The sequence below is a fragment of the Podarcis liolepis genome (genome assembly GCF_965112155.1).
Source record: "Podarcis liolepis genome assembly, chromosome: W".
Taxonomy (NCBI): Eukaryota; Metazoa; Chordata; class Lepidosauria; order Squamata; family Lacertidae; genus Podarcis; species Podarcis liolepis.
In genome coordinates this window covers 31,063,515-31,090,909 of record NC_139568.1, presented here as the reverse complement: position 1 = coordinate 31,090,909, position 27,395 = coordinate 31,063,515, and positions in this window count along the sequence as shown.

Sequence of the window (27,395 nt, the reverse complement as noted above, 5' to 3'; positions counted from 1 at the left end):
ATCTTCTCCCACACATGATGAAGTGCAGGCGGCCATTTTTAACAAGGGCTTACAGTAAGGGCAGCCGGCCGGCACCATTTTAGGAGTGACCACATGGTGAAGCGTGGGCGGCCATCTTGTGTGAGGCACGGGGTACTGGCAAATATACTTTGGAATTTTAACTACGCAGGGGCCGTTTGTTTTGCCTTTCGAAAGGATTAACGGTAGCGACATCGTCGCGCCTAGGGCCCATTTTTTTAAAACCATTGCAGCTGTGGCCATGGCGGTGCAGAATCAGGCACCCTAGGGCGGCGCGTTGCCCACCACCATTTTGAGTGTGCCACATGACTGGGGAGCGGTGGCCATCTTAGTATAGGCAGTTCACGGCGTGAATACTTCCTGGCAGCTTAGCTTTCCAATTACACGGCGGCTGATGCTACCTTGTTGCTAATCTTGTCTCCGCTGCTGCAGCGGTGTTTTCAGGGCAAAGTTAACTTCAGGTCTAAGCAGCCGTGTTCTCTTTTCTTTTAATTTCATTCCGAGAAGACTGCTCTTTCAGGGCTCTACCATCGCCATCGATCCCCGGCATTGAATGTGTTGGCCTAGTGTGGGGCTCCGAGGTGAGCTTGGCTGTCTGGCTGGTGTACCGGCCACCTAGCGCACCGGCAGCCACCCTGTCAGGCCTGTTGGAGGCGGTGGCCGGCTGGGCCTTGGAGTTCCCCAACCTATTGGTACTGGGGGACTTCAACATCCATGCTGATGCCATTCCCTCCTCACAGGCTCTGGACCTGGTGTCTTCCATGGCGACACTAGGGCTCTCCCAGTTTGTTTCGGGCCCCACACATCAAGCAGGCCACACGCTGGATTTGATCTTTGGCGCCGGTATAGATGTGATCATGTCTCCCTCAATGAAGGTGCCATGGTCTGATCACTACGCACTGAAAGCCAGGATTGATTTTCCACCCCCACCCTGCTTAGGTGGCGAGCCAATTTGGGCTCGCCCGCAGAGGCTGATGGACCCTGATAGATTCCGCCAGGCCTTGCGGGACCTTGCTCCCCCTGGCGACTCATTGACTGAGCTTGTTGAGGGCTGGAATATCCAGCTCCTAGCAGCCATCGATGAGATCGCACCTAGGCGCCCTCTGCGACCCCGCAGAAACCGGGCTCCCTGGTTTACCGAGGAGCTTCGGAAAATGAAGCGGGACCTCAGACGGCTAGAGCGAGTATGGCGGGGTGCCCGTGATGGAGCTTCAAGAACATCTTATAGGGTTTTTATGAAAACCTACGAGATGGCAGTGAAGGCCGCTAAGAAGTCTTACTTCTCGGCCTCCATTGCATCCGTTAGCTCTCGCCCGGCGCAATTATTTAGTATAATTAGGTCTTTAACGTCCCTTGAAGGACAGCCAAATTTAAATAACAATTCGACACACAGCTGCGAGGCATTTGCGAGCTTTTTTGCGGAGAAGGTCCTGTTGCTCCGCCATGACCTCCCTGCCAATTTGGATACAATAAAGGAACTGGAGGCCCCTCGACTGTCCTCGGGTCCAGTATTGGACCACTTTGACCGGATATCCCCAGCCGATGTGGACAGACTCCTCCAAGCTGGAAAGCCCACCACTTGTCCTCTTGACCCGTGCCCATCCTGGCTGATTAGATCGTGTCCAGACGAGGTGCGGGCCCCCCTGGGTGATATCATCAATTTGTCCCTTGGCACTGGGATATTCCCAGGGGAATTGAAGGAGGCAGTGGTGCGTCCGCTCTTAAAGAAAACATCATTAGATCCTTTAGATCTATCCAATTACCGCCCGGTTTCGAATCTTCCATTCCTGGGTAAGGTGATTGAGAGAGCGGTTGCTGAACAGCTTGGTAGGTTTCTGGATGAAACATCTGCTTTCGATCCATTCCAGTCCGGCTTCCGCACTGGTCATGGGACCGAGACGGCTCTGGTCGCCCTAACAGATGATCTCCGCAGGGAGCTGGATCGAGGCGGGTCGGGGCTGCTGATTCTTCTAGACCTGTCAGCAGCCTTCGACATGGTCGATCACGAACTCCTGCACCACCGCCTTGCCGGCGTGGGGATCCAGGGCACAGTCCTTCAATGGCTGCGCTCGTTTCTCTCCGGTCGGGGACAGAGGGTGGCGCTTGGGGGGGAATTGTCATCGCGCCACTCCTTGGTGTGTGGAGTGCCTCAGGGTGCGATTCTCTCCCTGATGCTTTTTTACATCTTTATGCGCCCCCTCGCCCAGCTTGTCCGGAGTTTTGGGCTGGGTTGCCATCAGTATGCCGATGACACCCAACTCTATCTGTTGATGGATGGCCATCCTGACTCGGCCCCAGATACACTGACCAGATGTCTGGAAGCTGTGGCTGGATGGTTACGTGGGAGCCGGTTGAAGTTAAATCCTTCGAAGACAGAGGTCCTCTGGCTGGGACGGAGTGATATGGGATTGAGGGGGCAACTCCCATCTCTTGCGGGGGTGCAATTAGTGCCAGCATTGTCTGTTAAGAGTTTGGGTGTAATCTTCGATACCTCCCTCTCTATGGAGGCGCAGATTACAGCTATAACAAAGGCGGCATTTTTTCATCTCTGCCAAGCTAAGCAGTTGGCCCCTTATCTCTCTCGCCCTGACCTAGCCACTGTGATCCACGCGACGGTCACCTCCAGACTGGATTATTGTAACTCGCTCTACGTGGGGCTGCCCTTGAGACTGACCCAGAAACCCCAGCGGGTGCAGAATGCCGCGGCGAGACTCCTTATGGGGTCTTCGCTGCGAGATCATATCCATCCGGTACTATACCAGCTGCACTGGCTCCCGGTGGAGTACAGGATCAGGTTTAAGGTGCTGGTTTTAACCTTCAAAGCCCTATACGGCCTAGGACCCTCGTACCTACGGGACCGCCTCTCCTGGTATGTCCCACAGAGAAATTTACGGTCTGCAAATAAAAACACCCTAAAGATCCCAGGCCACAGAGAGGTTAGGTTGGCCTCAACTAGAGCCAGGGCTTTCTCGGCCGCGGCTCCAATCTGGTGGAACGCTCTGTCACAAGAGACTAGGGCCCTGCAGGACCTGACATCCTTCCGCAGGGCCTGCAAGACAGAGCTGTTCCACCAGGCCTTTTGTCAGGGTGCAGCCTGACCCCCTCCTCTGGCAATCTGCACAAAATTTTGCTTGATGGTTGCCATTAATTTGATTTTAATTTGATTTAATTAATTTTATAATGAATGTTTTAGAATGTTGGACTATTTTGATTGTTGTTAGCCGCCCTGAGCCCAGCTTCGGCTGGGGAGGGTGGGATATAAATAAAATTTATTATTTATTATTATTATTATTTAGCTACTGTTACTTGATCACATTGCCTCTTGGCCATAAGGAAAGAAGCGCTGGTCGATATTAATCTAATAGTTGGGAAAGATTAGCGTTCAGTATGTAGCCTTATTGGAGTTCACCGATTGGGTCTGCGTTGCTCCGTGACAGGAGGAAGGAAGTCAAAATGACACCGAGTTGGTTCAAAGAAAGAGTTTATTCTGCTCTCCGGATAGCAGAAGGCACTTGCGTGGTGAGTCCACAGCAAGTCCAAAGAAATGACAAGTTTCATGCAGTATATATACCCTCCAGGCACCCTCTCCCTCCTTCCAACCACGTCAGCTTGTATACGTAGGTTGACATCACATAGGTTCCTGCTTTGGCACTCTTAACCATAAGAGGGATTTCCTTCCTGCACTCCTGACCATAAAAGGATATTCCTGTTCCTACTCCTATCTTGGAGCAAGAGGTCACTACTTCCGAGAACATGCTCTGGCGTTAGTCCCAGACTTGGGTCTCTGCGTCATTTGTGGTCAGGACATAAGATATGTCTGTGTCTGTTCTGCTGGTAAAGTCAAGGCCAGTCTTGCCGTCAAACTGATAAGGGAGAGAGCTGTGTTCTTGTTTTGCATTTGCTCAACGGCTAAAGTTTATGAATTTTAGCTAAGGAGAAATGGGGATTTTGGTGCAGTTTAAAAACTGCCTGCACAGTCAGTTTTGGGTTTTGGAAACCCATTCCTTCAAGTAGTATAAAGCTATACAAAGTATTGGGCTATTGCCTGATTCACGGAAGTGCTGCTTGCCTGTTGTAAATTTTTATTGGTGGCGCTGGGGAGGTTCATTCACCTCTTCACCCTTTTAACTCCCTGGCTCAAATTGATAGCCTTGGCGGTGTTAATTCTCTACTAATTAATGATTTATTTTATTGGGAACTAATTACTTGGTGAACTGGGGAGTCTTGCATGCAGTTATTGACAATACCACACAGTAATAGTGGTGTCTGAGGAATAGCCTCCTAGCTGTTGATTTGCTGTGGGGCAAAAAGGGCAATCTGTTTTATTGTGTTTCCGCCTATTGGCGCGGTTATCTGAGCACGGTTTCTGGGTCACCTTTGATTAACTCTCATTCTTTCTAAGAGGTTTCCATTGATAAGGCTTCAGCAAATTCTTATGGTCCAAGCTCCTACCTCAAATAACCCGGGTCTTTAGCGGCTTGCAGCCGGTGTAGGTAATACTGAACCAGCACCGTGGTTTTTCTCTAAAGCCAGCGTAGATAATACTGAACTAGCCCCTTTGTCCTCGGAAATCAGTTGGGCTGATACTGATACTGAAGTAGCTGGTACGCCTTTTCTTCTGTTCTTCTCAGTCGGGGTGCTATGGGGGGTAGCCAGGGGTCAATTCTGAACTAGCTGTTGGGTTTGAGTGATTTAAAAGGTTTACTTAGCCCGTCTCTCAAATAGCAGGATGGCTTCTAGAGGAAACCAGCAGTCTTCTTCCCCGAGCAATGGCGGCGCCCAACTGCCTGCCATGCCTTGTGATCCCCAAGCGATTGCTCAATTTTTCGCTGCTTTTGAAACCTTTTACAGGCAATGTAGACCGAGGGTTCTGGCACTTCCAGCGCCGGAAGCATCGCAGGATTTTATACCCGATACCCTTCCTTGTAGCCAGCAGCAACCAGGCACCTCAGCTTCTACGTCGGCCGGGGCTCAACTGGAAAACACCGCAGCCGGACGCCCCCAAACAAGCTCCCAGTCATCTAGTTCTAATAAGCCCACTTCGGGCGCCAGTAAGGGTTAGGCACCCGCGAAGGGTGCCAATAAGGGTAAGGCACCTGCAAAAGGGGCCAATAGCAATTCCATTTCACAGGTTGTAGACATGCCTAGTATTTTTCAGGAGCAACCGCCTCAGCCCAGTTCAACAGAGGGCGGCTCGGGGTCCTGCTCTGAAGCAGAGCAACAGGAACCCCAGATCACCCCCCCAGCTGCCAACACGAACTCGGCCAACAGCGAGGCGCAAGGAGGCAAGAGGAAATCAAAGAGGAAGCACACGTCGGCAAAGAACAAGAGAAGTAAGCAGTCGGATACAGTGGACGATTCAGGTACGTCCTCCTCTGATTCTGATAGCGACGTACCCATGGAGGGGTACTGGGGTTTTGGGGAGGACAGTTCTGGTTTGCCTTTATGGGTGCACGAAAGAAGAGCCAATTCACATCGTAAGACATTCAATGGAACACTAGAATGGAAGGCGGGGGCGTTGGTGGAAGATGTAAAGATTTCCACCAACTTATCCACGGATTTTATATTAGGGAATCATCTGTCCCAGAGGAGGAGGACTAAGATCCTCAATGGTGACTATGTGGATATATTCACCCTCCTCCCGCCTAATAAATTAACGGAAGGGGGAAAAGAAGCGGTCATTCGGTAAGCGTAGGTACAGGACACCTAGGGCCGAGCGCACCTTTGACAACTGGTTGGACGAGTTCCAGGTTTTTATGGGAGTGGTTTGCGTGGCTGATCCCAAGCGCGCTATGCATCTAGTCGCTTATATGGCCCATGTGAGGAGGGCTTATGCACTGGCTGGTGAGACCGCAGCTCTAACTTATGATGAGAATTTTCGTAGAAACGCTTCTCTCCTACCCTCCACCCACTGGGACCTAAGGGACCCAAATTACTGGACTGAGGACGTTGGCCCTTACATAGAAAAGAAACGTCAGGAACCGGTCAAGTCGTGTAAGACAGAAGCAAAACGGTGGCACCAATGCTGGGAATACAACAAAGGGGTATGTTAATGGCCTTCCTGTAAGTATATCCACGAGTGTGAACGGTGCCTTGGGAACCAGCCTGCCACGGCGTGCTTTAAGGGTAAGCAGCAACCCTTTCGGGGTGGCAGGGGGTACTTCAATAACAATCCCAGAGGTGCCACCGGATCCTCTCATGCGGGACCCAGTAACCGTCAGTAACATCTCTCTTGGGCTGGCCATCTCCCCTATTCGGCTCCATCCCCTCAAAACCCTACTAGACCTGTACCCCGATAGAAAAGCTGCAAAATACCTATGGGACGGGTTCTCCATGGGTTTCAGAATTCCAGTAGCATTCCCGCCTAACGCCGGGGATCCCCAAAACCAGAAGTCTGTAAGGGAGATGCCTGAAATAGCCAGGAAAAAGATAAAGAAAGAAATTGAGGCAGGGAGGGTTGCAGGTCCCTTTAACGATCCCCCTATCGAGGGGCTGCACATATCTCCCCTGGGCATCATCCCAAAAAAGGCACTGGGTGAGTTTCACATGATTCACAACCTCTCTTACCCAAGAGGTGGCTCTGTCAATGATGCGATACCACAGGAACTTTGTACTGTGAAATACGCCTCCTTTGACCAGGCAGTAAAAATGATCCGCAGATTCGGGAAAGGGGCACTCCTTGCGAAATGCGACATTGAGTCAGCATTCCGCCTCCTGCCCGTGCATCCAAAAGACTTCCGTTGGTTGGGATTTAGGTTTGAGGGGGCGTATTTCGTTGACAAAACAATGCTGATGGGCTGCTCCGTCTCATGCTCAGCATTCGAGTCTTTCAGCACGTTTCTGGAGTGGGCCCTACGCTTCAGGACAGGGTCGGTCAGAGTATCACACTATTTGGATGACTTTATCCTGGTTGCAGATAATAGACAGCGATGCTCGGCCCTTCTGGAGGCATTCACATCCCTGGCAGAAGAGCTCGGAGTACCATTGGCTTCTGACAAAACGGAGGGCCCTGCCACATCTCTGGTCTATCTGGGTATCGAATTAGACACAGTAGCGCAAACGTCCAGGCTTCCTATGGAGAAATTGGTTGCCCTTAAGGCATTGATACAACAGCTCCTGCCACTAAAAAAAGGTGACCCTTAGGCAAATTCAATCGTTGTTGGGTCACCTAAATTTTGCATGTAAGGTGGTTTCACCCGACCACCCCTTCTGCAGCCGCCTTGCAAGTTTGTCAGCGGGCCTTCGCACCCTGCAGCTCGAGGCAGGATTCCCCTCCTTCTAAGAGGGAGGTCCTCCGCTACCTAGTTCACCTGAAGGAGTTGGGCAGGGCAGCAAAGACACTTAATATTCAGTCCGCTGCAATATCTTTTTTTTTTTGTAAAGCCCTGTTTTCTACCGACCCCTGTGCTGATTTCGTGGTGCGTAAGGCCTTAGAGGGCTGGCGTAGACTCCAGCCCCCCAGTGATGACAGAAGGAGACCCATAACTTAAGACATACTGACCCAGATTCACAAAAAGTTAAGAGCAATATGCTGGTCCAAATACGAAGCCCTCCTATTCTCTGCCGCCTATTCCCTTGCCTTCTTCGGCGCATTGCGCATAGGTGAGGTGGTATGCGAGGGGGGGCGCAGACTCCAGCCAGAGGGGCATCCTCTTAAGCCACTTGACCTTATCTAACACTGACTTAATCGTGCGAGTGCGAAGTTCAAAGACAGACCAGCGGGGTAGGGGGGCCCTCCTTCGCTTACTAGCAACTCAAAGGAGTGGATCTTGCCCGGTTAGGGATACTAGGCGTTTCCTTTATTTAAGACCCAACAACCCCGGCCCTTTCTTAATACACGCAGATGGCTCACTTTTGGCAAGGCACCAATTTACGCGCATCATGCGCTTGGCAATTGTGACTTGCGGGCTGCCTGCGGCAGAATTTGCAGCTCACTTCTTCTGAATTGGTGCCGCTACCACAGCAGTACACCTTGGGCTTTCGGCCGAGAGGATAAAGGATATGGGCCGGTGGAAGTCTGATGCCTACAAAGCCTATGTTAGGAAAAATCTATGACTAGCAACATCTTATCTGACCTCGGTTTATCTTTCCATTATCTTTCCATTTCCACAAGAGGGTTCGCATATGGTTGGTGGGCCACAACATTGTGCATTGGGCAAAGAATCGGGCCATTAGTGCCGGCTTGGGGCAAAGCCTAAACTTACCTCCAAATGTTGAGGTGGCTTGGATTGCGCGGAGAGGGATGCGCTGGGCTGAATTCAAGCCAGCCGTGATGGCTAGAGCCCTCTCTGAGGGCCTACCCGATGCCCTAGTTATCCAGTTGGGGGAGAACGATCTAGCATATTGTAAAGCTATAGACTTAAGATGGAACATCTTTGATGACTTTGCCGATTTAATGGCCATCTATCCCAACATTACCATCTTGTGGTCCTCGCTGCTTGAAAGGCGGATATGGAGAGATAGTTTGTGCCTGGTTGCAATCAATAGAGCAAGAAAAGTCTTGGCGCGTAGAGTGGTGGCTCTGGGAGGGTGTGTCATAGGCCACCCCGGCATCCAGTACAGCAATGAGGCCCTCTACAGAGTTGATGGTATGCATCTCTCAGATGCTGGTAACGACATTTGGCTGGGGGACATCATAGCAGGGATTAGGGGTTGGTTACAGGTTTGAGGGTATTGGCGGCGAGCTTCGCTCAATTGGCAGTTAGGCATTGGTAGGAGTAATTGTTATGCAAATGAAGGGGAAGGAAGCGCCATCACCTTCCCCCAAAGCGAAGGGTAGTCCAGTAAAGGACTCTGGGGGGCGTTGCCCTGCCCGAAGCCTATGGAGGTGTGGGCCTAAGGCACGCCCCCAAGCGGTGAGACCCGGGGGATCCTAGTTGGCGTACTTCAGCAGGACTCCCCCGGCTAGTGGTTAACCCTTCCCGGTCTCCATGCCAGGTAGTCGATAGGAACCAATGCCTAAGGCCAATACCTCTCAATTCCTGTAATCAATAAAGTTGTGGCCTTTTACGCCCATTAACCTTAAATAATGTGTCCTGTGTCTTCATTTCACAAGGGGGGAGGGGACTTGGCACACATGTATTTTAGTGTCCAAGTGACAATGAGTTCTAAAATACTAGCCTGCTTATAGATAGTATTTAACTGCCAAATGTTTACTTAGAAGTCTCACTTTATTCATTGGAACCAGCCTGTGCACAGCAGGGTGGGGGTGAGGTTTACCACGAGCAGTCTCACTATTGCAGCTGGATGCTAGAATGCAGTGTGGAGGGCCTGGCATGAAATTCCTTGATGCCTATGGATACCAGGCAAGTGCTTAAATAGAAGGCTGATTTACCGTATTTTTCGCCCTATAGGACACACTTTTTCCCCTCCAAAAATGAAGGGGAAATCTGTGTGCGTCCTATGGGGCGAATGCAGGCTTTCGCTGAAGCCTGGAGAGTGAGAGGGGTCGGTGCGCACTGACCCCTCTCGCTCTCCACGCTTCAGGAAGCTATCAGCAAGCCTGGGGAGCCCGCGGGAGTTCCCGCAGGGCTCCCTAGGCTGCGGATAGCAGCCTGCTTGCCCGGAGTGCGGGGCACGCCAAAGCAGCGTGCCCCATGCTTCGGGCAGACATCTGCGGCTGGGGGGGAATTTTTTTCCTTTATTTCCCCCCCCCCCAAAAAAAAACTAGGTGCGTCCTATGGGCCGGTGCGTCCTATAGGGCGAAAAATACGGTAACTATTTGGCCTCTGCATCAGGCTTCTTGTGAAAATGAAATGGTTTAAGAAAAACCATAGCTCAAGTTGGTATCAAGATGGCATTTTGATCTGCTGCTCCTTCCTTCCCTGGAAGCAAAAATAGCCTAGCTTGGAATCAGTCACATCCAGAACCTACTATTCTCCTGATGCTGGACACAGTCAGGGCATTTGATTATTTAAACTTGCAAGATCACTTTACAATTCTATGTTCCTTTGGCATTAGTACATCCTGGGTTGATCCACTTTTTAATTTATGCTATGGGTCAGTGAACTAATTTTTGCTGAATGGCCAACACTCTCTGATGTTTCTCATTGGCTGGGGCACAAAGCAGAGCTTTTTGCCATGGCCACGGAACCCTTAACTAGAATTGTCTTTGTCATCTCAGACCTTACAGTTAAATATACTACAAACTATGTAATGTCTCTGACTGCTTAGTATTTATGTAACATTCTGTCTTCCCTTGAATATAGGAGCAATTATTTACACTTTAAATCGTTTAGGTGCTGGTATTGTTATTTACATTTGGCGGGAGGGTGGGTATATTCATATCCAATTAGTTGTAAAGTGGGATAAAGTCAAATAATGCATTGTTATCATTGTATCAGAGATGATAAATATGTCTAATGCATGACTTTATATGTATGAATGTTTTCATATGTGAAATGAATCAAAATTAAATACAGGTAAGCCCCATTTTGTGTACATCAAAGAATGTGCAACCCATTTTTTGGACCTGGAAGAGGGAGGAGCAGGGCCGGGACGTAATGGACTTATGCATGCTCCGCCGACATGCACGAAGACCCGGAACACAATCCAGGGTTGCCTGTACAAAAAAAAAAAAAAATGGTGCAATGAAATTAATGGATCTATGTTAGTCATGCCAATTTCAGTGGGTCTGAGTATGACTAACATTGGATATAGCCTATTACAGTCATACCTTGGAAGCTGAATGCCTAGGGAGTCTAACGTTTTGGATCCCCAACACCGCAAACCCGGCAGTTAGTGTTCCGGTTTTCAAATGTTCTTTGGAAGCCAAACGTCCAACGCAGCTTCCGATTGCGTGCAGGAAGCTCCTGTAGCCAATTGGAAGCTGTGCCTTGGTTGCCAAACATTTTCAGAAGTCGAACAGGCTTCCAGAACAGATTCCATTCAACAACCAGGGTATGACTGTATATTTTATTGTTGTGTTCAGAATTCAGTATTATGTTCACTTCTAGTTTTTCCAGAATATCAATTATATTCCTCAAATTGTCAGACAAGTGTCTTCCCGGGAGAAAGCCCGCTTGGTCTTTATGAATCTCTTCCATCAACACTTTTTTCAATCTCTTGGTCAGAATGTCTGCAAAAAAATTGTAGTCCACATTAAGTAATGATATGGGGCGGTAGTTCTTAAGCTGAGTCTTTTCAGTCTCTGTTTTCGGTATAAGTGTAATGTACGCCTCTTTCCACGACTCTGGTGCCCTTTTCCCTTCCAATATTTCATTGGAGACTTCCTTTAAAGGCTGTATTAACCACTCTTTCAAGGATCTATAATATCTAGAAGTCAGCCCATCTGGTCCTGGAGATTTGCCCAATTGCATGTTTTGAATGGCACCTTCTACTTCCTGTTCAGTTATTTTATAATTCAACATTAATTTACTTTCTTGAGAGATTTTTTGTAATCCATTTGTCTTCAGAAATCGGTCTATGTCCATTTCTTTCTGTGGCCCTTGTGTGTATAGTTGTTTAAAATACCTCTGGAAACAGTTTCTAATCTCAGTTGGGTTGTGTATGTTCTTTCCTTCCACTTCTAAATTTGTGATAGTATTTAATTTTTGTCTTTTTTTCATTTGCCAGGCCAGCAATTTCCCACATTTATTAGCTGATTCAAATGTTTTTTTGTCTCATTTGTTTAATTTTCCATTCTATTTCCTGATTCATCATTTACATATATTGTACTTGGTATAACTTTATTTCTCTCAAAATCTCCTGCGACTTTGGTTTTACTCTCAATTTCTTCTCACTTTCTTTTATTTTCCCCAAAATTTTATCTTTCTTCTCATTTTGGCTTCTCTTCTTTATTGCATTCTGTTGTATCAGGAACCCTCTCATGACAGCTTTGCTTGCATCCCAGATTACTCTTTTTTCCACATTGGTGCTCATATTTATCTCAAAATAATCTCTCAAGGTTTTTTGGGCCTTCTTAAGCACTTCTTCATCTCTAAATAAGGTGTCATTCATCCTCCATCTAAAGGAGCCAGTTGGTGTTAGTTTCATTTCCATCTTAACAGCATTGTGGTCGGAGCAGGTTTTTGGGCAGATTCCCACTTTTCTTGTCTTTGGTGCCATTCCTCTAGTTACCCATATTTTGTCAATTCTAGTCCATGTCATCTTGGCTTCAGAAAAGAAAGTTCCCTCTCTTCCCAAGGGATTCTTTGTTCTCCAAATATCGACTAAGTCCAAGTTGTCTGTCATCTCGAAAAATGTTTTCGGTAGTCTACCATCCTTGGTGACTACCTGACTTTGTGCCTTATCCATATTTGTAGATACTACTCCATTCATGTCCCCCATCAAAATCAGATTATAATCCAAATAGTCCATTAAGGTCTCATGCCACTTTTTAAAGAATTCAGATTTCCCCTCATTCGGTGCATAAATTCCTACTATCAAAAATTTCTCTCCTTGAACTTGAATTTCAATTGCCACAAATCTTCAATAATAATAATAATAATAATAATAATAATAATAATAATAATAATTTATTTATACCCCGCCCATCTGGCTGGGTTTCCCCAGCCACTCTGGGCGGCTTCCAAAAGAATATTAAAATACTATGATACATCAAACATTAAAAGCTTCCCTAAACAGGGCTGCCTTCAGATGTCTTCTAAAAGTCTGGTAGTTGTTGTTCTCTTTGACATCTGGTGGGAGGGCGTTCCACAGGGAGGGCGCCACTACCGAGAAGGCCCTCTGCCTGGTTCCCTGTAACTTGGCTTCTCGCAGTGAGGGAACCGCCAGAAGGCCCTCGGTGCTGGACCTCAGTGTCCGGGTAGAACGATGGAGGTGGAGACGCTCCTTCAGGTATACTGGACCGAGGCAGTTTAGGGCTTTAAAGGTCAACACCAACGCTTTGAATTGTGCTCGGAAACGTACTGGGAGCCAATGTAGGTCTTTCAAGACCGGTGTTATATGGTCTCGGCGGCCGTTCCCAGTCACCAGTCTGGCTGCTGCATTCTGGATTAGTTGTAGTTTCCGGGTCACCTTCAAAGCTAGCCCCACGTAGAGCGCATTGCAGTAGTCCAAGCGGGAGATAACCAGAGCATGCACCACTCTGGTGAGGCAGTCCGCGGGCAGATAGGGTCTCAGCCTACGTACCAGATGGAGCTGGTACACAGCTGCCCTGGACACGGATTTAACCTGTGCCTCCATGGACAGCTGTGAGTCCAAAATGACTCCCATGCTGCGCACCTGTTCCTTCAGGGGCACGGTTACCCCATTCAGGACCAGGGAATCCCCCACACCTGCCCGCCTCCTGTCCCCCAGAAACAGTACTTCTGTCTTGTCAGGATTCAACCTCAATCTGTTTGCCGCCATCCATCCTCCAACTGCCTCCAGACACTCACACAGGACTGTCACCGCCTTCACTGGTTCTGATTTGAAAGAAAGGTAGAGCTGGGTATCATCTGCATACTGATGAACACCCAGCCCAAACCCCCTGATGATCTCTCCCAGCGGCCGCATGTAGATGTTGAAAAGCATGGGGGAGAGGACAGAACCCCGAGGCACCCCACAAGTGAGAGCCCAGGGGTCTGAACACTCATCCCCCACCACCACTTTCTGAACACGGCCCAGGAGGAAGGAGCGGAACCACTGTATAACAGTGCCCCCAGCTCCCAGCCCCTCAAGATGGTCCAGAAGGATGTTATGGTCGATGGTATCAAACGCCGCTGAGAGATCCAGCAGAACTAAGAAACAGCTCTCACCTTTGTCCCTAGCCCGCCGGAGATAATCAACCAGTGCGACCAAGGAAGTTTCAGTCCCGTGATGAGGCCTGAATCCCAATTGGAAGGGATCCAAATGGTCCGCTTCTTCCAGGCGTGCCTGGAGTTGTTCAGCAACCACTCGCTCAATCACCTTGCCCAAGAATGGAAGATTGGAGACTGGGCGATAGTTGGCCATCGTGGCCGCATCTAAAGATGGTTTTTTAAGAAGCGGTTTAATAACCGCCTTTTTCAGCGGGTCTGGGAAGGCTCCCTCACGGAGGGAAGCATTCACCGCCCCACGAAGCTCATCGCACAGTCCTTTCCGGCTAGCTTTTATAAGTCAGGATGGGCAAGGATCAAGGAGACAGGTGGTTGGTTTCACTCGTCCAAGCAGCCTGTCCACATCCTCGGAGATAACAGATTGGAATTGATCCCACTCAACTTGACTAGACAGAACTCTAGCACTCTCCCGCCCCGGCCCTGCTCCCACGGTGGCGTCTACCTCTTCCCGAATCTGAGCGACTTTATCTGCAAAAAACTTTGCAAAATCATTGCAGGAGATCATGTGGCCCGTACTGGGCCCCGATGTAGCAGGTGGTTCCGCTAAATTGCGGACCACCTGAAAAAGTCTCCTGCTGCTGTTTTCTGCAGATGCAATAGAGGCGGCGAAGAAAGCCTTCTTCGCCGTCGCTACCGCCACTTGGTAGGCTCGACACTGAGCTCTAACCTGTGTCCGGTCAGCTTCAGAATGGGTCATCCGCCACCGGCGCTCTAGCCGTCTCAACGATTGTTTCATTGCCCTCAGATCCGTGGAAAACCACGGGGCTGTCCGGGCTCCATGCAATCGGAGAGGGCGCTTCGGAGCCAAACAGTCAATAGCCCTGGTTAACTCCACATTCCAGCGGGCCACCAGGGAATCAGCTGAAAGGCCATCAACATGGGATAAAGCATCCCCTACCGCTCTCTGGAAACCATTTGGATCCATTAAGTGGCGGGGGCGGACCATCCGAATCGGTCCCACCTCCCTGCAGAGGGGAAGGGTCGCGGAGAAGTCAAGTTGCACCAGGAAGTGGTCTGACCATGGCACTTCTTTTGTTTCACTTTTACTTAGTGTCAGAACACCAACATCCATGGAGGTAAACACCAGGTCCAAGGCATGTCCGTGGCTATGGGTTGGGCCAAACTTATTCAGGGACAGCCCCATGGAGGCCATGCTTTCCACGAAGTCCCGAGCGGCCCCTTGTAAGGTCGTGTCGGCATGGATATTAAAATCCCCTAGGACAACCAAACTAGGTGTCTCCAGGAGAACATCCGCCACGACCTGAAGCAGCTCGGACAGGGAATCCTTCGTGCAGCGGGGAGGTCGGTACACCAAAAGGAATCCTGTACTGCCCCTATTTCCCAACTTTCAGAACATGCACTCAGAGAACTGGGTCTTCCCAATAGGACGCCTGGTGCAAACTAATGACTTCCTAAAAATCACTGCAACCCCCCCTCCCCGCCCACAAAGCCTGGGTTGCTGTGTGTGAGAGAAACCTGGTGGACAAGCAGCGGCAAGAACAGGCCCATCTGCTTCACCCAACCAATAATAATAATAATAATAAAATTTATTTATATCCCGCCCTCCCCAGCCGAAGCCGGGCTCAGGGCGGCTAACAACAATCAAATAATCAAACAGTAAAATAGTTACACAATCTAAAAATATTTCATTATAAAAATTAATCAAATTGAAGGCAACCAATTAAGCAAAATTCTGGGCAGGTTGCCAGAGGAGGGAGTCAGGCTGCGCCCTGACCAAAGGCCTGGCGGAACAACTGTGTCTTGCAGGCCCTGCGGAAAGATGTCCGGTCCCGCAGGGCCCTAGTCTCTTGTGACAGAGCATTCCACCAGATTGGAGCCGCAGCCGAGAAGGCCCTGGCTCTAGTTGAGGCCAGCCTAACCTCTCTGAGGCCTGGGACCTTGAGGATGTTATTATTTGCAGACCGTAGGTTTCTCTGTGGGGCATACCAGGAGAGGCGGTCCCGTAGGTACGAGGGTCCTAGGCCGTATAGGGCTTTAAAGGTTAAAACCAGCACCTTAAACCTGATCCTGTACTCCACCGGGAGCCAGTGCAGCTGGTATAGTACCGGGTGAATGTGATCTCGCAGCGAAGACCCCATAAGGAGTCTCGCCACGGCATTCTGCACCCGCTGGAGTTTCTGGGTCAGTCTCAAGGGCAGCCCCACGTAGAGCGAGTTACAATAATCCAGTCTGGAGGTGACCGTCGCATGGATCACAGTGGCTAGGTCAGGGTGAGAGAGATAAGGGGCCAACTGCTTAGCTTGGCGGAGATGAAAAAATGCCGCCTTTGTTATAGCTGTAATCTGCGCCTCCATAGAGAGGGAGGTATCGAAGATTACACCCAAACTCTTAACGGACGGTGCTGGCACTAATTGCACCCCCACAAGAGATGGGAGTTGCCCCCTCAATCCCATATCGTCCCGCCCCAGCCAGAGGACCTCTGTCTTCGAAGGATTTAACTTCAACCGGCTCCCACGTAACCATCCAGCCACAGCTTCCAGACATCTGGTCAGTGTATCTGGGGCCGAGTCAGGATGGCCATCCATCAACAGATAGAGTTGGGTGTCATCAGCATACTGATGGCAACCCAACCCAAAACTCCGGACAAGCTGGGCGAGGGGGCGCATAAAGATGTTAAAAAGCATCGGGGAGAGAATCGCACCCTGAGGCACTCCACACACCAAGGAGTGGCGGGATGACAATTCCCCCCCCCCAAGCGCCACCCTCTGTCCCCGACCAGAGAGAAACGAGGGCAGCCATTGAAGGACTGTGCCCTGGATCCCCACGTCGGCAAGGCGGTGGTCCAGGAGTTCGTGATTGACCATGTCAAAGGCTGCTGACAGATCTAGAAGAATCAGCAGCCCCGACCCGCCTCGATCCAGCTGCCTACGGAGATCATCTGTTAGGGCGACCAGAGCCGTCTCGGTTCCATGACCAGCGCGGAAGCCGGACTGGAATGGATCCAAAGCAGATGTTTCATCCAGAAACCTACCAAGCTGTTCAGCAACCGCTCTCTCAATCACCTTACCCAGGAATGGAAGATTCGAGACCGGGCGGTAATTGGATAGATCTGAGGGATCTAATGATGTTTTCTTTAAGAGCGGACGCACCACCGCCTCCTTCAGTTCCCCTGGGAATATCCCGGTGCCAAGGGACAAATTGATGATATCCCCCAGGGGGGCACGCACCTCGTCTGGACACGCTCTAATCAGCCATGACGGGCACGGGTCAAGAGGACAGGTGGTGGGCTTTCCAGCTTGGAGGAATCTGTCCACATCGGCTGGAGATATCCGGTCAAAGTGGTCCAATACTGGACCCGAGGACAGTCGAGGGGCCTCCAGTTCCTTTATTGTATCCAAATTGGCAGGGAGGTCATGGCGGAGCAACAGGACCTTCTCCGCAAAAAAGCTCGCAAATGCCTCACAGCTGTGTGTCAGATTGTTATTTAAATTTGGCTGTCCTTCAAGGGACGTTAAAGACCGAATTATACTAAATAATTGCGCCGGGCGAGAGCTAGCGGATGCAATGGAGGCCGAGAAGTAAGACTTCTTAGCGGCCTTCACTGCCATCTCATAGGTTTTCATAAAAACCCTATAAGATGTTCTTGAGGCTCCATCACGGGCACCCCGCCATACTCGCTCTAGCCGTCTGAGGTCCCGCTTCATTTTCCGAAGCTCCTCGGTAAACCAGGGAGCCCGGTTTCTGCGGGGTCGCAGAGAGCGCTTAGGTGCGATAACATCGATGGCTGCCAGGAGCTGGGTATTCCAGCCCTCAACAAGCTCAGTCAATGAGTCGCCAGGGGGAGCAAGGTCCCGCAAGGCTTGATGGAATCTATCAGGGTCCATCAGCCTCTGCGGGCGAGCCCAAATCGGCTCGCCACCTAAGCAGGGTGGGGGTGGAAAGTCAATCCTGGCTTTCAGAGCGTAGTGATCAGACCATGGCACCTTCATCGAAGGAGACATGATCACATCTATACCGGCGCCAAAGATCAAATCCAGCGTGTGGCCTGCTTGATGTGTGGGGCCCGAAACAAACTGGGAGAGCCCTAGTGTCGCCATGGAAGACACCAGGTCCAGAGCCTGTGAGGAGGGAGTGGCATCAGCGTGGAAGTTGAAGTCTCCCAATACCAATAGGTTAGGGAACTCCAAGGCCCAGCCGGCCAGCGCCTCCAGCAGGCCTGACAGGGTGGCTGCTGGTGCGCTAGGTGGCCGGTACACCAGCCAGACAGCCAAGCTCTCCTCGGAGCCCCACACTAGGCCAACACATTCAATGCCGGGGATCGATGGCGATGGTAGAGCCCTGAAAGAACAATCTTCCCGGATTAATACTGCCACCCCTCCCCCCGGCCCACAGTCCGTGACTGGTGGAGGACGGAGAAACCCGGGGGCGCCATCTCTCGTAAGGTAACAGTTACCCCTTCGCGCACCCAGGTCTCCGTCACACAAGCCAGGTCAACCCCCTGCGAGGTAAAGAAATCTCGCAGGGTAGCGGTTTTGTTGCCTATAGAACTGGCATTGCACAACACCAGTGAAGGAGGTGAGTAATCTTTGCTCACCCTACCCTCGTCTCTCGGGATGGGGCGCAGATTGGAAGGGGTACGAGCTTATCCGTATCTCGATCCCCTTCGCCTATAACATCTGCCCCCACCGCCATATCTCCCTCGCCCCTCCACGGTAGCAATCCCAAGCCTCATACTAACCTCCATTTACAAATTAGAAAACAAAACAACCAAAACAATTATGCCCAAACAAAACCAATCCCCACCCCACTCGATGTCCAACCCCAAAAACAAAACAAGACGGAACAAACAAAAATACATAGATAAAAACCACCATTCACGGTGGTACAACAAAGTAAACAATAAAAACACATTTAAAACACCTTAATATATATATAAACATCTTCAACATTTGCTGCAGCAGCACCAGTGTCCTTAAAGCTATTACGGAGGTGAGCCTGGGCCCCTAGGCCGGATGGAATTAGCCTGAGGAGGGAGAGGCCTTCTCCGACACTCACGATGCAGCAGCAGCGATGTCCCAGGCCTCAATGAGGCTCTTAAAGCTGTGGCGAAGGTGAGGCTGGGCCCCGCCCCCTAGGCCGGATGGAATTAGCCTGAGGAGGGAGAGGCCTTCTCCAACACTCACGATGCAGCAGCAGTGATGTCCCAGACCCCAATGAGGCCTCTTAAAGCTGTGGCGAAGGTGAGCCTGGGCCCCGCCCCCTAGGCCGGATGGAATTAGCCTGAGGAGGGAGAGGCCTTCTCCAACACTCACGATGCAGCAGCAGCGATGTCCCAGGCCTCAATGAGGCCTCTCTTAAAGCTGTGGCGAAGGTGAGCCTGGGCCCCGCCCCCTAGGCCGGATGGAATTAGCCTGAGGAGGGAGAGGCCTTCTCCAACACTCATGATGCAGCAGCAGTGATGTCCCAGACCCCAATGAGGCCTCTCTTAAACTGTGGCGAAGGTGAGGCTGGGCCCCGCCCCCTAGGCCGGATGGAATTAGCCTGAGGAGGGAGAGGCCTTCTCCAACACTCACGATGCAGCAGCAGCGATGTCCCAGGCCTCAATGAGGCTCTTAAAGCTGTGTCGAAGGTGAGCCTGGGCCCCGCCCCCTAGGCCGGATGGAATTATCCTGAGGAGGGAGAGGCCTTCTCCAACACTCACGATGCAGCAGCAGCGATGTCCCAGGTCTCAATGAGGCCTCTTAAAGCTGTGGCGAAGGTGAGCCTGGGCCCCGCCCCCTAGGCCGGATGGAATTAGCCTGAGGAGGGAGAGGCCTTCTCCGACACTCACGATGCAGCAACCAAGTCTCTGTTACACAAGCCAGGTCAAATCCTCCATCCATGATCAAGTCATGGATGGCAGTGGTCTTATGAATCATTGACCTGGCATTGCACAGCAGCACCTTCAGGCTATGTGGGTATCCCTTGCTGATTCTAGTATCCGTCCAGACAGGACCAGACCCGGAGGCAGGGATAGTCCTCAGACAACGACTAAACCTGCCTCCTCTGTAATGACATGGTCTGGTCTTAGCGTAACTCCTCCTCCTACCCGTGATCACTGAGATCGGTTGTCCCAGTGCATCCCCCCCTGTGGAATATACCCCAGCCATTTTGTTGGCTGGGACCCACTCCCCGGCAGCCCTGACCCTCCCCTTAAGAACAAAATAACCCCAGAAAACAAAAAACAATACAAATGAAAAACTATAAAAATTACAAATCCATTAAAATCAAACAAATTCCCAACTAAACCTCCATCCCACCCCCATCCCCATCCCCGCATATACAAAAAATAAAAGGAAAAGGAAAAGGAACATTTTAAAACATTTTTAAAAGAACTCTGCAGCCCTCCGGATCCCCCTGGGCCGCAGCAGCAGTGACAGCAACCGTCCCTGTGAGGCCTGTCAGGCCCTGCCCTGGGCCAGGTGGTGAGTGGCAGGAAGGAGCAGGGCCCTCAGACACCCACACAGGAGAGTCCTCCTGGGCAGCAGAACGCAGCAGTCCTTATGAGGCCTCAGGCCCCGCCCTGGGCCAGGTGGTGAGTGGCAGGAAGGAGCAGGGCCCTCAGACACCCAGACAGGAGAGTCCTCCTGGGCAGCAGAGCGCAGCAGTCCCTGTGAGTCCTTCAGGCCCCGCCCTGGACCAGATGGTGAGTGGCAGGAAGGAGCAGGGCCCTCAGACACCCACACAGGAGAGTCCTCCTGGGCAGCAGAACGCAGCAGTCCCTGTGAGTCCTTCAGGCCCCGCCCTGGGCCAGATGGTGAGTGGCAGGAAGGAGCAGGGCCCTCAGACACCCAGACAGGAGAGTCCTCCTGGGCAGCAGAGCGCAGCAGTCCCTGTGAGTCCTTCAGGCCCCGCCCTGGGCCAGGTGGTGAGTGGCAGGAAGGAGCAGGGCCCTCAGACACCCAGACAGGAGAGTCCTCCTGGGCAGCAGAGCGCAGCAGTCCCTGTGAGTCCTTCAGGCCCCGCCCTGGGCCAGATGGTGAGTGGCAGGAAGGAGCAGGGCCCTCAGACACCCACACAGGAGAGTCCTCCTGGTCAGCAGAACGCAGCAGTCCCTGTGAGTCCTTCAGGCCCCGCCCTGGGCCAGATGGTGAGTGGCAGGAAGGAGCAGGGCCCTCAGACACCCACACAGGAGAGTCCTCCTGGGCAGCAGAACGCAGCAGTCCCTGTGAGGCCTGTCAGGCCCTGCCCTGGGCCAGATGGTGAGTGGCAGGAAGGAGCAGGGCCCCCAGACACCCACACAGGAGAGTCTTTAAAAATAAATTTCGGTGATAGTCTCTCCTTTGCATAAATCACAACTCCTCTTTTTTTAACTTTATCAGATGAAATAAACTCCTGTCCTAATCTCTTGTTAATAAATACTTTCCTCTGTAGCCTTATCACGTGTGTTTCCTGTAAGTAAATCAAGTCCAATTGTTCCTTTTTTAATAAATGAAAAACACTTTTTCTCTTCTGTGGAGAGTTGAGACCATTACAATTCCAACTTAACAGTTGCAGAGCCATGATGGGGTTACTTCGCTTTACCTCCAACTGCGCCAAGTGTTTGTTCTTGTTCTGTCGGTGGTGTCACTTTCTCTGAACCATGCAATCCAAAAGATAAGTTTGCTATATCTAGTATTCCTTTTTCCAGTGCCTTTGGCTCTTCTCCGGATTCCGCTTCTTTCTGTAGATCTTCTCCGTGGTCCTTCAAAAACTTATCTTTGTCATTGACTGATCTTATTTTTATCTTTCTTCCTTTATATTTAAAGGACAGGCCTTGAGGGAATTCCCACCTAAAGATGATTCTATTACTTCTCAACAGGGCAACCAGATCTCCGTAGTTAAGCCTTAAGTCCAAGAGATGTTTTGGGATGTCCTTAAATATCTCCACACCTGAGTCGTAAATTTCTAAAGTCTTTTGGTAATGCAGATTCAATATTTTGTCTCTCTCCTCTTTTGTTCGAAGGGTAATCAAACAGTCTCTCACCTTGTTCTTCCTTCCCCCTCTTCCAAGTCTAAATGCACTATCTTAAATTCTTCCTTCCCCAAATCCTGTTCCCAAAAATCTGCAAACTCCTGCGTAAGAAATTCAGTCAAGTTATCTTTCTCAAGTTCTGGTACAGCCCTGATTCTTAAATTTCTTTGTTTCTCCTTCAATTCAATCATAGACAGTGTCAGACCGTGGTCCTCGAGTTGCCTATAAATCGGTGGTATCTTCTCTTGAGTGGCAGTTGCTATATCTTTTGCTTCTTCGGCTGTCTTTCGGGTCAAAGCAGATTCCTGTAACAATTTTTCAATAGATTCTGTGTTGGTATTCACCTTCTGTCCCAAATTGTTGATACTTGTAGTGTTTTGGTCAATTTTAACTGATGCTTCAGCTACTTACCTGGCAGGGGAGACACCTTGATCATGAAGGAGGTTTTCCCAGGGTGAGGCTCATCCATTGCACTGCGGGTGTGCTGACCCCTGCGATTTCCCCAAATGCGGGAAACTTGACTGCATAATTTGTGGTAAGGACTGCATGCTGCTTGCTGCCTGCTGCCCAGGAGGACTCCCCTGAGTGAGTGCTTGAGGGCCCTGCTCTTGCCACTTACCATCTGGCCTGGGGCGGGGCCTGAAGCCTCATAAGGACTGCGTGCTGCTTGCGGCCTGCTGCCCAGGAGGACTCCCCTGAGTGAGTACTTGAGGACCCTGCTCTTGCCACTTACTATCTGGCCTGGGGCGGGGCCTGAAGCCTCATAAGGACTGCGTGCTGCTTGCGGCCTGCTGCCCAGGAGGACTCCCCTGAGTGAGTGCTTGAGGGCCCTGCTCTTGCCACTTACCATCTGGCCTGGGGCGGGGCCTGAAGCCTCATAAGGACTGCGTGCTGCTTGCGGCCTGCTGCCCAGGAGGACTCCCCTGAGTGAGTGCTTGAGGGCCCTGCTCTTGCCACTTACCATCTGGCCTGGGGCGGGGCCTGAAGCCTCATAAGGACTGCGTGCTGCTTGCGGCCTGCTGCCCAGGAGGACTCCCCTGAGTGAGTACTTGAGGGCCCTGCTCTTGCCACTTACCATCTGGCCTGGGGCGGGGCCTGAAGCATCATAAGGACTGCGTGCTGCTTGCGGCCTGCTGCCCAGGAGGACTCCCCTGAGTGAGTGCTTGAGGGCCCTGCTCTTGCCACTTACCATCTGGCCTGGGGCGGGGCCTGAAGCCTCATAAGGACTGCGTGCTGCTTGCGGCCTGCTGCCCAGGAGGACTCCCCTGAGTGAGTGCTTGAGGGCCCTGCTCTTGCCACTTACCATCTGGCCTGGGGCGGGGCCTGAAGCATCATAAGGACTGCGTGCTGCTTGCGGCCTGCTGCCCAGGAGGACTCCCCTGAGTGAGTGCTTGAGGGCCCTGCTCTTGCCACTTACTATCTGGCCTGGGGCGGGGCCTGAAGCCTCATAAGGACTGCGTGCTGCTTGCGGCCTGCTGCCCAGGAAGACTCCCCTGAGTGAGTGCCTGAGGGCCCTGCTCCTTCCTGCCACTTACCACCTGGCCCAGGGCGGGGCCTGACAGGCCTCACTAGGACAGTTGTTACTGCCGGAGAGGCACAGAGTGTTTTTAAAATGTTTTTAAAAATTTTCTTTGGATTTTTTGTATGTGGGGGGTGGGGGTGGGATGGATGTTTGGTTGGGCTTGGGGAATTATTATTTTTTTATTTTGATGTTTTTGTATTTTTTACATTATTTTTTGTTTGTTTGTTTGTTTAAGGTGTTATTTTGTTCTTAGGGGGAGGGGTCAGGGCTGCCGGGGAGTGGGCCCCAGCCCACAAAATGGCTGGGGCATGTTCCACAGGGGGGGATGCACTGGGACAACTGATCTCAGTGATCACGGGTAGGAGGAGGAGTTACGCTAAGACCAGACCATGTCATTACAGAGGAGGCAGGTTTAGTCGTTGTCTGAGGACTATTCCTGCCTACGTGGGGCTACCTTTGAAGGTGACTTGGAAACTACAACTAATCCAGAATGCGGCAGCTAGACTGGTGACTGGGGGCGGCCGCTGAGACCATATAACACCGGTCTTGAAAGACCTACATTGGCTCCCAGTACGTTTCTGAGCACAATTCAAAGTGTTGGTGCTGACCTTTAAAGCCCTAAACGGCCTCGGTCCAGTATACCTGAAGGAGCGTCTCCACCCCCATCATTCTGCCCGGACGCTGAGGTCCAGCGCCGAGGGCCTTCTGGCGGTTCCCTCATTGCGAGAAGCAAAGCTACAGGGAACCAGGCAGAGGGCCTTCTCGGTAGTGGCGCCCGCCCTGTGGAACGCCCTTCCAGCAGACATTCAGAAGACATCTTAAGGCAGCCCTGTTCAGGGAAGTTTTTAACGTGTGATATTTTACTGTATTTTTGGTTTTTATGGAAGCCGCCCAGAGTGGCTGGGGACACCCAGCCAGATGGGAGGGGTATAAATAATAAATAATAAATTATTATTATTATTATTATTACTTGTTTATTTGTTTCAGCTACTTGTTTAGTTAAATTTTCCAAAAAATTCATTAATTTTCCCTAGTGCCTGAGCCAAAACGTCTTCGGACGACATTACTTTTAATTTAACTTGTGGAGGTGCAGCCCCTGGTAATCCAGATGGTCCAGAAGGACCAGATGTTGAAGCTCTTCGCTACGACGTAATATCTGTCCGATAGGGTCTGCCAGACCTAGTAGTTTTTTCCTGAGTCAATTCTAACTTTCCTCTTCCATCTGCCATAACACTCTCATGGGAGTCCAAGGTCGATCCCACGGCTAGAATTTGTTTTGGAATGGAAAATTCCCCTAGCCCAGTTGTTATTGTAGCAATGTCAAACCTCCTCTCCCACAGTTCTAATTCTTTGTTTTCCTCCTTGAAATTTGAAGGAGAGGCCCTCTGGGCATTCCCACCTGAAAAAAATGTGTTTTTTTCCTTAGAGCAGTTGCCAAATCTGTATAATTATTTATCAGGGCTAGGAAGTGTTTTGGGACTTCTTTAAACAGAATCACAGCCTTTCCGTCTATTTTTAAGCTTTTTTTTTATAGTGATGCCCTAATATGGTATCTCTTTGCTCTTTTGTTTTAAAAATCACCATACAATCATGTGTGATCGATCTTAGAATCCTTTTTAGGACCGAATCTATATGCTTTGTCAATCCACAGATTTAATTCTTCTTTTGAAATCTCCCAATAAGTTGAAAATTCTTCAATAAGCCAACCCCTTAAATTATCCTGCTCCTTCTGGACTACTACTCTCAATCTCAAATGGGTTTCCCGCTCTTTCATTTGCAGAAACACAATTGAATTTTGCATTTCCTGCTGAATTGTCTCTAAATCCTGTACAGTTTCCAATTGTACAATTCTTGCTTCATGTGTAGTTACATCTGATTTCACTGCTTTCAGGTCTTGCTTGAGTTCAACAAAGTAATTTCTCAGATCTTGTATAGACTTTTGATTACCTCTTACTTCTGTTTTAATTTCCTGAAGAAGTTGCATTACAGACTCTTCAAATGTTGGTGATCTAGAGTCCCTTCTTGCCTTAATTTTTGCTTTCTCTGGTCTCTCTGGTTTCTCTGTCTTGTCTCCTTTGTCTCCCCCATCCATACATTTTTCTTCCCCCCCCTTCAAGGTCAGCTACAGTCACAAGGGGGAGATAGTGAAGCAAGCAAGCTTTGTTCCCAGCTTTCGAAGGTCCCCACCACAAAAGAAGAGTCTTTCCTTCCCACAGTCTTTTAGTCTGTACAAATCTTTTTTTTTACTCCTCTAACTGGATTCCCAAAAGTTTAATTCCAGCATTATACTTTATATCCAAAGGGTGTAGATACTGTTAAAAATATTTTTTAGAGTTCTGGCAGCTGTAGTTACTTTGTATTTCCCAAAGTGGAAAACGAAAGTTGAAAGTATCTGATTCCTTTATGATGTCACAATGGAGTCTAGCCTTCCCTCTCCTGGGAGGTCTGCTTCCACAAAGAAGATACAACAGTTCAAACAGTTCTTAAATTCTTCTGCAGGGAAATTAATTTATAGTCTTTTTAGCCCCTTCCCCCTGCTAAAAGGGGGGGGGGACCATATACTTGAAAGGTTTTTTAAAGAGAATACATTTAAAGTTGCGGCTTTTGGGGACTTCCAGAGGCGGCGCCAACGGCAATGGCGGTCTCCCTTTAGCTCGGAGGGAGAAGCTCCTTGGAAACTGGGTTTTGCCGCTACGGCGAAGCAGGGACCCTGTAAAAAACCGCAGGCGGGGGAAGCCTGCGGCTGTGGGACTCGGCGGGCACCAAAAGCGCCTCTCTAATCTGCAAAAGGACCCTGTAAAGGGTTCCGGAGCGGAACGGGGTGGTGCGGTGCTGAGAGTCAATCGCTACTTCCGAGGGGTGAAGCCGCGCAGCTGTTGCCGGAGAACGCTGACCTTTTTCCTTTGAAAAGACTCTCCTCCCTGAAAGAGAGGGGAGTGGTTGTGGGCGGGAGCCCGAACACCGCTCCTAGCAGGGGGCGTTGCCCCCTGCCTCCAGCTCACCTGGCTGGCACTCACGCCCCCCCCCGGTGGCCGCCCAACCAGGTGCCATGGGGGGGGGCGTGTCCAGCAGCCTTTATGCTGCAGTGCCAGCCTCTCCCCGGCCTCATTTCTATTTGTCGTCCTGAGCGAGTCAGGAGGATACTCTCTCTTCAGTGTTCCTGCAGCGAGAAGCGTGGTGCTAACTTGGAAGAGGACTTCTGAGAAAGGGAAGCCTTTAATTCCTCCTTTACTTTACCCCCTTTACTTTGCCTTTTACCTTTACTTTAATCCCCCCACCCAACTCTGCACCTTTAATTCCCTCTTTACTTTTTTCCAAATACCTCCTAATTGTTCCTAATTTCATCTCTGATCCCGAAGCCTTTACTCTGTGTGTGTGTGTGCTTCTCCGACTTTAAATCAGTCACTCTGTGTGTGTGTGCTGCTCTTCAGGCTTCAAAACAGACACTCTCTGTGTCTTTGCGGGCAGCATCTCAGCGTGCTTGGAAGGGGGGAAATCTGAGCCTTCACTAGTAGGCTCCGTGGTTTGGCTTGGAGCCCTTCTCCCCCCTCTCCCCACGTGCTGCCTTCTCCCTTTGGTGTTGCTCCCCCACGCCTCCGCGATTTCAGGGGGCGGCAGCTCCATTTAAAAACTTCTTTCAGACAACTGCATTGCCCCAATTTTGCTATTGTCCCATTTTGCTGCTTATTGCTTTACCTTAAACCCTTCCTGGAGCTCCCTCACTCCACCCCCCCCCCCACTTGGTTTAAAAGCGGATAGTATTTCTGGGTCTGCCTGGTGTTTCTCTCCCGCTGTTGCCCCATAGTAATAATAGCTATCGCTGGGTGTTTCTTTATCCCCTTTAGTTTTAAAACTTTTCCTGTGCACCAGACTCGCAATCCCCCCCCCCCTGCAGTTGGATAGCACAGTTGGTAGAGCATGAGACTCTTAACCTCAGGGATGTGGGTTCGAGCCCCACATTGGGCAAAATATTTGTGCATTGCAGGGGGTTGGACTAGATGGCCCTTGTGGCCCATTCAAACTCTACAATTCTATGATTCTGTGCAGCCACAAAGATGATCCCCCCATTATTCTTCACCTTCCACTACCCCCCCCCCACTCCCCTTCCCCTCGCATTGTCCTTTGATCACCAGCCAGGGTT